Source organism: Bombina bombina, chromosome 7 (genome assembly GCF_027579735.1).
Source record: "Bombina bombina isolate aBomBom1 chromosome 7, aBomBom1.pri, whole genome shotgun sequence".
Taxonomy (NCBI): Eukaryota; Metazoa; Chordata; class Amphibia; order Anura; family Bombinatoridae; genus Bombina; species Bombina bombina.
In genome coordinates this window covers 13,303,400-13,317,668 of record NC_069505.1, presented here as the reverse complement: position 1 = coordinate 13,317,668, position 14,269 = coordinate 13,303,400, and positions in this window count along the sequence as shown.

Genomic DNA, 14,269 nt, shown 5'->3' with positions numbered 1-14,269 from the left:
TTAACACTCTGCCAGTAACACTCTATATCATTGTAACACTCTGCCAGTAACACTCTATATCATTGTAACACTCTGTCAGTAAAACACTCTATATCAGTGTAACATTCTGTCAGTAAACACTCTATATTATTGTAACACTCTGTCAGTAACACTCTATATCATTGTAACACTCTGTCAGTAACACTCTATATCATTGTAACACTCTGTCAGTAACACTCTATATTATTGTACCACTCTGCCAGTAACACTCTATATCATTGTAACACTCTGTCAGTAACACTCTACATCATTGTAACACTCTGTTAGTAACACTCTATATCATTGTAACACTCTGCCAGTAACATTCTATATTATTGTAACACTCTGTCAGTAACACTCTATATCATTGTAACACTCTGTCAGTAACACTCTATATCATTGTAACACTCTGTCAGTAACACTCTATATCATTGTACCACTCTGTCAGTAGCACTTCTATATCATTGTACCACTCTGTCAGTAACACTCTACATCATTGTACCACTCTGTCAGTAACACTCTATATCATTGTACCACTCTGTCAGTAACACTCTATATCATTGTAACACTCTGTCAGTAACACTCTATTTCATTGTAACACTCTGTCAGTAACACTCTATATTATTGTAACATTCTGCCAGTAACATTCTATATCATTCTAACACTCTGTCAGTAACACTCTATATTATTGCAACATTCTGCCAGTAACACTCTATATCATTTTAACACTCTGCCAGTAACACTCTATATCATTGTAACACTCTGTCAGTAACACTCTATATCATTGTAACATTCTGTCAGTAACACTCTATATCATTGTAACACTCTGCCAGTAACACTCTATATCATTGTAACACTCTGCCAGTAACACTCTATATCATTGTAACACTCTGTCAGTAACACTCTATATCATTGTAACACTCTGTCAGTAACACTCTATATCATTGTAACACTCTGCCAGTAACACTCTATATCATTGTAACACTCTGCCAGTAACACTCTATATCATTGTAACACTCTGTCAGTAACACTCTATATCATTGTAACACTTTGCCAGTAACACTCTATATCATTGTAACACTCTGTCAGTAACACTCTATATTATTGTAACATTCTGTCAGTAACACTCTATATCATTGTAACACTCTGTCAGTAACACTCTATATCATTGTAACACTCTGTCAGTAACACTCTATATCATTGTAACACTCTGTCAGTAACACTCTATATCATTGTAACACTCTGTCAGTAACACTCTATATCATTGTAACACTCTGTCAGTAACACTCTATATCATTGTAACATTCTCTCAGTAACACTCTATATCATTCTAACACTCTGTCAGTAATATTCTATATTATTGTAACATTCTGCCAGTAACACTCTATATCATTTTAACACTCTGCCAGTAACACTCTATATCATTGTAACACTCTGTCAGTAACACTCTATATCATTTTAACACACTGCCAGTAACACTCTATATCATTGTAACATTCTGCCAGTAACACTCTATATCACTGTAACATTCTGCCAGTAACACTCTATATTATTGTAACATTCTGTCAGTAACACTCTATATCATTGTAACACTCTGTCAGTAACACTCTATATCATTGTAACACTCTGTCAGTAACACTCTGTCAGTAACACTCTATATCATTGTAACACTCTGTCAGTAACACTCTATATCAGTGTAACACTCTGTCAGTAACACTCTATATCACTGTAACACTCTGCCAGTAACACTCTATATCATTGTAACACTCTGTCAGTAACACTCTATATCATTGTAACACTCTGTCAGTAACACTCTATATCATTGTAACACTCTGCCAGTAACACTCTATATCATTGTACCACTCTGTCAGTAACACTCTATATCATTGTAACACTCTGTCAGTAACACTCTATATCATTGTAACACTCTGTCAGTAAAACACTCTATACATTGTAACACACTGTCAGTAACACTCTATATCATTGTACACTCTGTCAGCTAACACTCTATATCATTGTAACACTCTGTCAGTAACACTCTATATCATTGTAACACTCTGTCAGTAACACTCTATATTATTGTAACATTCTGTCAGTAACACTCTATATCATTGTACCACTCTGTCAGGAACACTCTATATCATTGTAACACTCTGTCAGTAACACTCTATATCATTGTAACACTCTGCCAGTAACACTCTATCTCATTGTAACACTTCTGTCAGTAACACTCTATATCATTGTAACACTCTGTTAGTAACACTCATATATACACATTGTAACACTCTGTCGAGTAACACTCTATATCATTGTAACACTCTGTCAGTAACACTCTATATCATTGTACCACTCTGCAGTAACACTCTATATCATTGTACCACTCTGTCAGGAACACTCTATATCATTGTACCACTCTGTCAGTAACACTCTATATCATTGTAACACTCTGCCAGTAACACTCTATATCATTGTAACATTCTGTCAGTAACACTCTATATCATTGTAACACTCTGTTAGTAACACTCTATATCATTGTAACACTCTGTCAGTAACACTCTATATCATTGTAACACTCTGTCAGTAAACACTCTATATCATTGTAACACTCTGCCCAGTAACACTCTATATCATTGTACCACTCTGTCAGTAACACTCTATATCATTGTAACACTCTGTCAGTAACACTCTATATCATTGTAACACTCTGTCAGTAACACTCTATATCATTGTAACACTCTGCCAGTAACACTCTATATTATTGTAACACTTTGCCAGTAACACTCTATATTATTGTAACACTCTGTCAGTAACATTCTATATTATTGTAACACTCTGTCAGTAACACTCTATATCATTGTAACACTCTGCAGTAACACTCTATATCAATTGTAACACTCTGCCAGTAACAATCTCTATATCATTGTAACACTCTGTCAGTAACACTCTATATTATTGTAACATCTCTGCCAGTAACACTCTATATTATTGTAACACTCTGCCAGTAACACTCTATATCATTGTAACATTCTGCCAGTAACACTCTATATCATTTTAACACTCTGCCAGTAACACTCTATATCATTGTAACACTCTGCCAGTAAAACTCTATATCATTGTAACACTCTGCCAGTAACACTCTATATCATTGTAACACTCAGTAACACTCGTATATTGTAACACTCTGCAGTTAACAACTGCTATATCAGTGTAACACTGTCAGTAACACTCTATCTTATTGTAACACTCTGTCAGTAACACTCTATATCATTGTAACACTCTGTCAGTAACACTCTATATCATTGTAACACTCTGTCAGTAACACTCTATATCATTGTAACACTCTGCCAGTAACACTCTATATCATTGTAACACTCTGTCAGTAACACTCTATATCATTGTAACATTCTGTCAGTAACACTCTATATCATTGTAACACTCTGTCAGTAACACTCTATATCATTGTAACACTCTGTCAGTAACACTCTATATCATTGTAACACTCTGTCAGTAACACTCTATATCATTGTAACACTCTGTCAGTAACACTCTATATCATTGTAACACTCTGTCAGTAACACTCTATATCATTGTAACACTCTGTCAGTAACACTCTATATCATTGTACCACTCTGTCAGTAACACTCTATATCATTGTAACACTCTGTCAGTAACACTCTATATTATTGTAACACTCTGTCAGTAACACTCTATATCATTGTAACACTCTGTCAGTAACACTCTATATCATTGTAACACTCTGTCAGTAACACTCTATATTCATTGTAACACTCTGTCAGTAACACTCTATATCATTGTAACATTCTGTCAGTAACACTCTATATCATTGTAACACTCTGTCAGTAACACTCTATATTATTGCAACATTCTGCCAGTAACACTCTATATCATTTTAACACTCTGCCAGTAACACTCTATATCATTGTAACACTCTGTCAGTAACACTCTATATCATTGTAACACTCTGTCAGTAACACTCTATATCATTGTAACACTCTGCCAGTAACACTCTATATCATTGTAACACTCTGCCAGTAACACTCTATATCATTGTAACACTCTGTCAGTAACACTCTATATCATTGTAACACTCTGTCAGTAACACTCTATATCATTGTAACACTCTGACAGTAACACTCTATATCATTGTAACACTCTGCCAGTAACACTCTATATCATTGTAACACTCTGTCAGTAACACTCTATATCATTGTAACACTCTTGCAGTAACACTCTATATCATTGTAACACTCTGTCAGTAACACTCTATATCATTGTAACACTCTGTCAGTAACACTCTATATCATTGTAACACTCTGTCAGTAACACTCTATATCATTGTAACACTCTGTCAGTAACACTCTATATCATTGTAACACTCTGTCAGTAACACTCTGCCAGTAACACTCTATATCATTGTAACACTCTGCCAGTAACACTCTATATCATTGTAACACTCTGTCAGTAACACTCTATATCATTGTAACACTCTGTCAGTAACACTCTATATAATTGTAACACTCTGCCAGTAACACTCTATATCATTGTAACACTCTGCCAGTAACACTCTATATCATTGTAACACTCTGTCAGTAACACTCTATATCATTGTAACATTCTGTCAGTAACACTCTATATCATTGTAACACTCTGTCAGTAACACTCTATATCATTGTAACACTTCTGTCAGTAACACTCTATATCATTGCTAACACTCTGTCAGTAATCACTCTATATTATTGTAACATTCTGCCAGTAACACTCTATATCATTTTAACACTCTGCCAGTAACACTCTATATCATTGTAACACTCTGTCAGTAACACTCTATATCATTGTAACACTCTGTCAGTAACACTCTATATCATTGTAACACTCTGTCAGTAACACTCTATATCTTTTAAACACTCTGCAGTACACTTATATCATTGTAACACTCTGTAAGTAACACTCTATATTCATTGTAACACTCTGTCAGTAACACTATATATCATTGTAACATTCTGTCAGTACACTCTATATCATTGTAACACTCTGTCAGTAACACTCTATATCATTGTAACATTCTGTCAGTAACACTCTATATTATTGTAACACTCTGTCAGTAACACTCTATATTATTGTAACATTCTGCCAGTAACACTCTATATCATTGTAACATTCTGTCAGTAACACTCTATATCATTGTACCACTCTGTCAGTAACACTCTATATCATTGTAACACTCTGCCAGTAACACTCTATATCATTGTAACACTCTGCCAGTAACACTCTATTTCATTGTAACACTCTGTCAGTAACACTCTACATTATTGTAACACTTCAGTCAGTAACACTCTATATATTGTAACACTCTGTCAGTAACACTCTATATCATCTGTAACACTTCTGTCAGTAACACTCTATATCATTGTAACACTCTGCCAGTAACACTCTATATCATTGTAACATTCTGCCAGTAACATTCTATATTATTGTAACACTCTATATCATTGTAACACTCTGTCAGTAACACTCTATATCATTGTAACACTCTGACAGTAACACCTATATCATTGTAACACTCTGTCAGTAACACTCTATATCATTGTAACACTCTGTCAGTAACATCTATTTCATTGTAACACTCTGTCAGTAACACTTATATCATTGTAACACTCTGTCAGTAACACTCTATATCATTGTAACACTCTGTCAGTAACCTCTATATTCATTGTAACACTTCTGTCCAGTAAACACTCTATATCATTGTAACACTCTGTCAGTAACACTCTATATCATTGTAACATCTGCCAGTAACACTCCTATATCATTGTAACACTCTGCCAGTAACACTCTATATCATTGTAAACACTCTGTCCAGTAACACTCTATATCATTGTAACACTCTGTCAGTAACACTCTATATCATTGTAACACTCTGTCAGTAAACACTCTATATCATTGTAACACTCTGCTAGTAACACTCTATATCATTGTAACACTCTGTCAGTAACACTCTATATCATTGTAACACTTTGTCAGTAACACTCTATATCATTGTAACACTCTGTCAGTAACACTCTATATCATTGTAACACTCTGACAGTAACACTCTAATTCATTGTAACACTCTGTCCAGTAACACTCTATATCATTGTAACACTCTGTCAGTAACACTCTATATCATTGTAACAACTCTGTCAGTAACACTCTATATCATTGTAACACTCTGTCAGTAACACTCTATATCATTGTAACACTCTGCCAGTAACACTCTATATCATTGTAACACTCTGTCAGTAACACTCTATATCATTGTAACACTCTGTCAGTAACACTCTATATCATTGTAACACTCTGTCAGTAACACTCTATATTATTGTAACACTCTGTCAGTAACACTCTCTATATCATTGTACCACTTCTGTCCAGTAACACTCTATATCATTGTAACACTCTGTCAGTAACACTCTATATCATTGTAACACTCTGCAGTAACACTCTATATCATTGTACACTCTGTCAGTAACACTCTATATCATTGTAACACTCTGTCAGGTAACACTCTATATTATTGTAACACTCTGTCAGTAACACTCTATATCATTGTAACACTCTGTCAGTAACACTCTATATCATTGTAACACTCTGTCAGTAACACTCTATATCATTGTAACACTCTGTAAGTAACACTCTATATCATTGTAACACTCTGTCAGTAACACTCTATATTATTGTAACACTCTGTCAGTAACACTCTCTATATCATTGTAACACTCTGTCAGTAACACTCTATATCATTGTAACACTCTGCCAGTAACACTCTATATCATTGTAACATTCTGCCAGTAACACTCTATATTATTGTAACATTCTGCCAGTAACACTCTATATTATTGTAACACTCTGTCAGTAACACTCTATATCATTTTAACACTCTGCCAGTAACACTCTATATCATTGTAACATTCTGCAGTAACACTCTATATCACTGTAACATTCTGTCAGTAACACATCTATATTATTGTAACATTCTGTCAGTAACACTCTATATCATTGTAACACTCTGTCAGTAACACTCTATATCATTGTAACACTCTGTCAGTAACACTCTATATCATTGTAACACTCTGTCAGTAACACTCTATATCATTGTAACACTCTGTCAGTAACACTCTATATCATTGTAACACTCTGCAGTAACACTCTATATCATTGTACACACTCTGTGCAGTAACACTCTATATCATTGTAACACTCTGCCAGTAACACTCTATATCATTGTAACACTCTGTCAGTAACACTCTATATTATTGTAACACTCTGTCAGTAACACTCTATATCATTGTAACACTCTGTCAGTAACACTCTATATCATTGTAACACTCTGTCAGTAACACTCTATATCATTGTAACACTTCTGTCAGTAACACTCTATATCATTGTAACACTCTGTCAGTAACACTCTATATCATTGTAACACTCTGTCAGTAACACCTCTATATCATTGTAACACTTCTGTCCTGTAACACTCTATAACATTGTAACACTCTGTCAGTAATCACTCTATATCATTGTAACACTCTGCCAGTAACACTCTATATCATTGTAACATCTGTCAGTAACACTCTATATCAATTGTAACATTCTGTCAGTAACACTCTATATCATTGTAACACTCTGTCAGTAACACTCTATATCATTGTAACACTCTGCCAGTAACACTCTATATCATTGTAACACTCTGTCAGTAACACTCTATATCATTGTAACACTCTGTCAGTAACACTCTGCCAGTAACACTCTATATCATTGTACCACTCTGTCAGTAACACTCTATATCATTGTAACACTCTGTCAGTAACACTCTATATTATTGTAACACTCTGTCAGTAACACTCTATAATCATTGTAACATTCTGTCCAGTAACACTCTATATCATTGTACCACTCTGTCAGTAACATCTATATCATTGTAACACTCTGCCAGTAACACTCTATATCATTGTAACACTCTGCCAGTAACACTCTATTTCATTGTAACACTCTGTCAGTAACACTCTATATTATTGTAACATTCTGCCAGTAACACTCTATATCATTCTAACACTCTGTCAGTAACACTCTATATTATTGTAACATTCTGCCAGTAACACTCTATATCATTGTAACACTCTGTCAGTAACACTCTATATCATTGTAACAACTCTGTCAGTAACACTCTAAAAATAATCCCCAAATATTGTAACACTCTGCCGAGTAACACTCTATATCATTGTAACACTCTGCCAGTAACACTCTATATCATTGTAACACTCTGTCAGTAACACTCTATATCTTTGTACACTCTGTCAGTAACACTCTATATCACTTGTAACACTCTGTCAGTAACATCTATATCATTGTAACACTCTGTCAGTAACACTCTATATCATTGTAACACTCTGCCAGTAACACTCTATATCATTGTAACACTCTGACAGTAACACTCTATATCATTGTAACACTCTGACAGTAACACTCTATATCATTGTAACACTCTGCCAGTAACACTCTATATCATTGTAACACTCTGTCAGTAACACTCTATATCATTGTAACACTCTGTCAGTAACACTCTATATCATTGTACACTCTGTCAGTAACACTCTATATCATTGTAACACTTTGCCAGTAACAAATCTATATCATGTAACACTCTGTCAGTAACACTCTATATTATTGTAACAATCTGCAGTAACACTCTATATCATTGTAACACTCTGTCAGTAACACTCTATATCATTGTAACACTCTGTCAGTAACACTCATATATCATTGTAACACTCTGTCAGTAACACTCTATATCATTGTAACCTCTGTCAGTAACACTCTATATCATTGTAACACTCTGCCAGAAAACACTCTATATCATTGTAACATTCTGTCAGTAACACCTCTATATCATTTGTAACACTCTGACAGTAACACTCTATTTCATTTGTAAACTCTGTCAGTAACACTTCTATATTATTGTAACACTCTGTCAGTAACACTCTATATCATTGTAACACTCTGTCAGTAACACTCTATATCATTGAACACTCTGTCAGAAACACTCTGTCAGATAATACTCTATATCATTGTAACACTCTGTCAGTAACACTCTATATCATTTGTAACCACTCTGCAGTAACACCTCTATATCATTGTAACACTCTGGCAGTAAACACTATATATTCATTGTAACACTCTGTCAGTAATACTCTATATCATTGTAACACTTCTGCCAGTAACACTCTATATTCATTGTAACACTCTGCCAGTAACACTCTATATTCATTGTAACACTCTGTCAGTAACACTCTATATCATTGTAACACTCTGTTAGTAACACTCTATATCATTGTAACACTCTGTCAGTAACACTCTATATCATTGTAACCTCTTGCCAGTAACACTCTATATCATTGTAACAACTCTGTCAGTAACACTCTATATCATTGTAACACTCTGTCCAGTAACACTCTATATCATTGTAACACTCTGTCAGTAACACTCTATATTATTGTACCACTCTGTCAGTAACACTCTATATCATTGTAACACTCTGCCAGTAAACACTATATCATTTTTGTAACACTTTGACAGTAACACTCTATATTATTGTACCACTCGCAGTAACACTCTATAATATTGTAACACTTTGCAGTAAACACTCTATATCATTGTAACACTATGTCAGTAACACTCTATATCATTGTACCACTCTGTCAGTAACACTCTATATCATTGTACCACTCTGCCAGTAACACTCTATATCATTGTAACACTCTGCCAGTAACACTCTATATCATTGTAACACTCTGTCAGTAACACTCTATATTATTGTAACACTCTGCCAGTAACACTCTATATCATTGTAACACTCTGTCAGTAACACTCTATATCATTGTAACACTCTGCCAGTAACACTCTATATCATTGTAACACTCTGTCAGTAACACTCTATATCATTGTAACACCTCTGTCAGTAACAAATCTATATCATTGTAACACTCTGCCAGTAACACTCTATATCATTGTAACCACTCTGCCAGTAAACACTCTATATAATGTTACACTCTGTCAGTAACACTCTATATTATTGTACCACTCTGTCAGTAACACTCTATATCATTGTAACACTCTGCCAGTAACACTCTATATCATTGTAACATTCTGTCAGTAACACTCTATATCATTGTAACATTCTGCCAGTAACACTCTATATCATTGTAACACTCTGTCAGTAACACTCTATATTATTGTAACATTCTGCCAGTAACACTCTATATCATTTAACACTCTGTCAGTAACACTCTATATTCATTGTAACACTCTGTCAGTAACACTCTATATCATTGTAAACACTCTGTCAGTAACACTCTATATCATTGTAACACTCTGCTCAGTAACACTCTACTATCATTGTAACACTCTGTCAGTAACACTCTATATCATTGTAACACTTGCCAGTATAACACTCTATATCATTGTAACACTCTATATCATTGTAACACTCTGCCAGTAACACTCTATATCATTGTAACACTCTGTCAGTAACACTCTATATCATTGTAACACTCTGTCAGTAACACTCTATATCATTGTAACACTCTGTCAGTAACACTCTATATCATTGTAACACTCTGTCAGTAACACTCTATTCCTTTGTAACACTCTGTCAGTAACACTCTATATCATTGTAACACTCTGTCAGTAACACTCTATATCATTGTACACTCTGTCAGTAACACTCTATATCATTGTAACATTCTGTCAGTAACACTCTATATTATTGTAACACTCTGTCAGTAACACTCTATATTATTGAACATTCTGTCAGTAACACTCTATATCATTGTAACATTCTGTCAGTAACACTCTATATCATGTACACTCTGCCAGTAACACTCTATATCATTGTAACACTCTGTCAGTAACACTCTATATCATTGTAACTCTCTTGCAGTAAACACTCTATATATTGTAACACTTGTCAGTAACACTCTATATCATTGTAACACTCTGTCAGTAACACTCTATATCATTGTAACACTTCTGTCAGTAACACTATGTCAGTAACACTCTATATCATTGTAACACTCTGTCAGTAACACTCTAATATCATTGTAACACTTCTGTCAGTAACACTCTATATATTGTAACACTCTGTCAGTAACAACTCTATATCATTGTAACATTCTGTCAGTAACATCTATATCATTGTAACACTCTGTCAGTAACACTCTATACATTGTACTCTTGTCAGTAACACTCTATATCATTGTAACACTCTGTCAGTAACATTCTATATTATTGTAACACTCTGTCAGTAACACTCTATATCATTTTAACACACTGCCAGTAACACTCTATATCATTGTAACATTCTGCCAGTAACACTCTATATCATTGTAACACTCTGTCAGTAACACTCTTATATTGTAACTCTGTCAGTACACTATATATCATTGTAACACTCTGCAGTAACACTCTATATCATTGTAACATCTGTCAGTAACACTCTATATCATTGTAACACTCTGTCAGTAACATCTATATCATTGTAACACTCTGTCAGTAACACTCTATATCATTGTAACTCTGTCAGTAACACTCTATATCATTGTAACACTCTGCCAGTAACACTCTATATCATTGTAACACTCTGCAGTAACACTCTATATCATTGTAACCACTCTGTCAGTAACACTCTTATCATTGTTGTAACCACTCTGTCAGTAACACTCTATTTCATTGTAACACTTGTCAGTAACACTCTATATCATTGTAACACTCTGTCAGTAACACTCTATATCATTGTAACACTCTGTCTGTAACACTCTATATTATTGTAACACTTCTGACAGTAACACTCTATATCATTGTAACACTCTGTCAGTAACACTATATTATTGTAACATTCTGTCAGTAAATACACTCTATATCATTTTTAACACTCTGCTCAGGTAACCACTCTATATCATTGTAACACTCTGTCAGTAACACTCTATATAATTGTAACAATTCTGTCAGTAACACTCTATATCTTGTAACACTCTGCAGTAACACTCTATATCATTGTAACACTCTGACAGTAACACTCTATATCATTGTAACACTCTGTCAGTAACACTCTATATCATTGTAACACTCTGTCAGTAACACTCTATATCATTGTAACACTCTGCCAGTAACACTCTATATCATTGTAACACTCTGCAGGTAACACTCTATATCATTGTAACACTCTGTCAGTAACACTCTAATCATTGTAAACAATCTGCCAGTAACACTCTATATCTATTGTAACACTCTGTCAGTAACACTCTATATCATTGTAACACTCTGCCAGTAACACTCTATATCATTAACACTCTGTCAGTAACACTCTATATATTGTAACACTCTGCCAGTAACCCTTATATCATTCTAACACTCTGTCAGTAACAAACTCTATATTCATTGTAACACTCTGTTAGTAACACTCTATATCATTGTAACACTCTGTCAGTAACACTCTATATCATTGTAACACTCTGTCAGTAACACTCTATATCATTGTAACACTCTGTCAGTAACACTCTATATCATTGTAACACTCTGTCAGTAAACATCTATATCATTGTAACACTCTGTCAGTAAACACTCTATATTTTGAACACTCTGTCAGTAACACTCTATATCATTGTAACACTCTGCCAGTAACACTCTATATATTGTAACACTTTGCCAGTAACACTCTATATTATTGTAACACTCTGCCAGTAACACTCTATATTATTGTAACACTTTGCCAGTAACACTCTATATCATTGTAACACTCTGCCAGTAACACTCTATATCATTGTAACACTCTGTCAGTAACACTCTATATCATTGTAACACTCTGCCAGTAACACTCTGCCAGTAACACTCTATATCATTGTAACACTCTGTCAGTAACACTCTATTTATTGTAACACTCTGCCAGTAAACACTCTATATATTGTAACACTCTGTCAGTAACACTATATCATTGTAACATTCTGCCAGTAACACTCTATATCATTTTACCACACCTTGTCTGCCAGTAACACCTATATCATTGTAACACTCTGCCAGTAAAACACTCTATATCATTGTAACACTCTGCCAGTAACACTCTATATCAGTGTAACACTCTGTCAGTAAAACTCTATATCATTGTAACACTCTGCCAGTAACACTCTATATTATTGTAACACTCTGCCAGTAACACTCTATATTATTGTAACACTCTGTCAGTAACACTCTATATTATTGTAACACTCTGCCAGTAACACTCTATATAATTGTAACACTCTGCCAGTAACACTCTATATCATTGTAACACTCTGTCAGTAACACTCTATATCATTGTAACACTCTGTCAAGTAACACTCTATATCATTGTAACACTCTGTCAGTAAACACTCTATATTAATGTACACTCTGTCAGTAACACTCTATATAATTGTAACAATCTGTCAGTAACACTCTATATCATTGTAACACTCTGTCAGTACACTCTATATCATTGTAACCACTCTGTCAGTAGCACTCTATATCATTGTCCCCCACTCTGCCCAGTAACACTCTATATCATTGTACCACTCTGGTCCAGTAACACTCTATATCATTGTAACACTCTGTCAGTAACTATCTATCATCATTGTAACACTCTGCACAGTAACACTCTCTATATCATTGTAACACTCTGTCAGTAACATCTATATCATTGTAACACTCTGTCAGTAACACTCTATATCATTGTAACACTCTGTCAGTAACACTCTATATCATTGTACACTCTGTCAGTACATTCTATATCATTGTACACTCTGTCAGTAACACTCTATCATTGTAACACTCTGTCAGTAACACTCTATATCATTGTAACACTCTGTCAGTAACACTCTATATCATTGTAACACTCTGCCAGTAACACTCTATATCATTGTAACACTCTGTCAGTAACACTCTATTTCATTGTAACACTCTGTCAGTAACACTCTATATTATTGTAACATTCTGCCAGTAACATTCTATATCATTGTAACACTCTGTCAGTAACACTCTATATTATTGTAACATTCTGTCAGTAACACTCTATATCATTGTAACACTCTGCCAGTAACACTCTATATCATTGTAACACTCTGTCAGTAACACTCTATATCATTGTAACATTCTGTCAGTAACACTCTATATCATTGTAACACTCTGA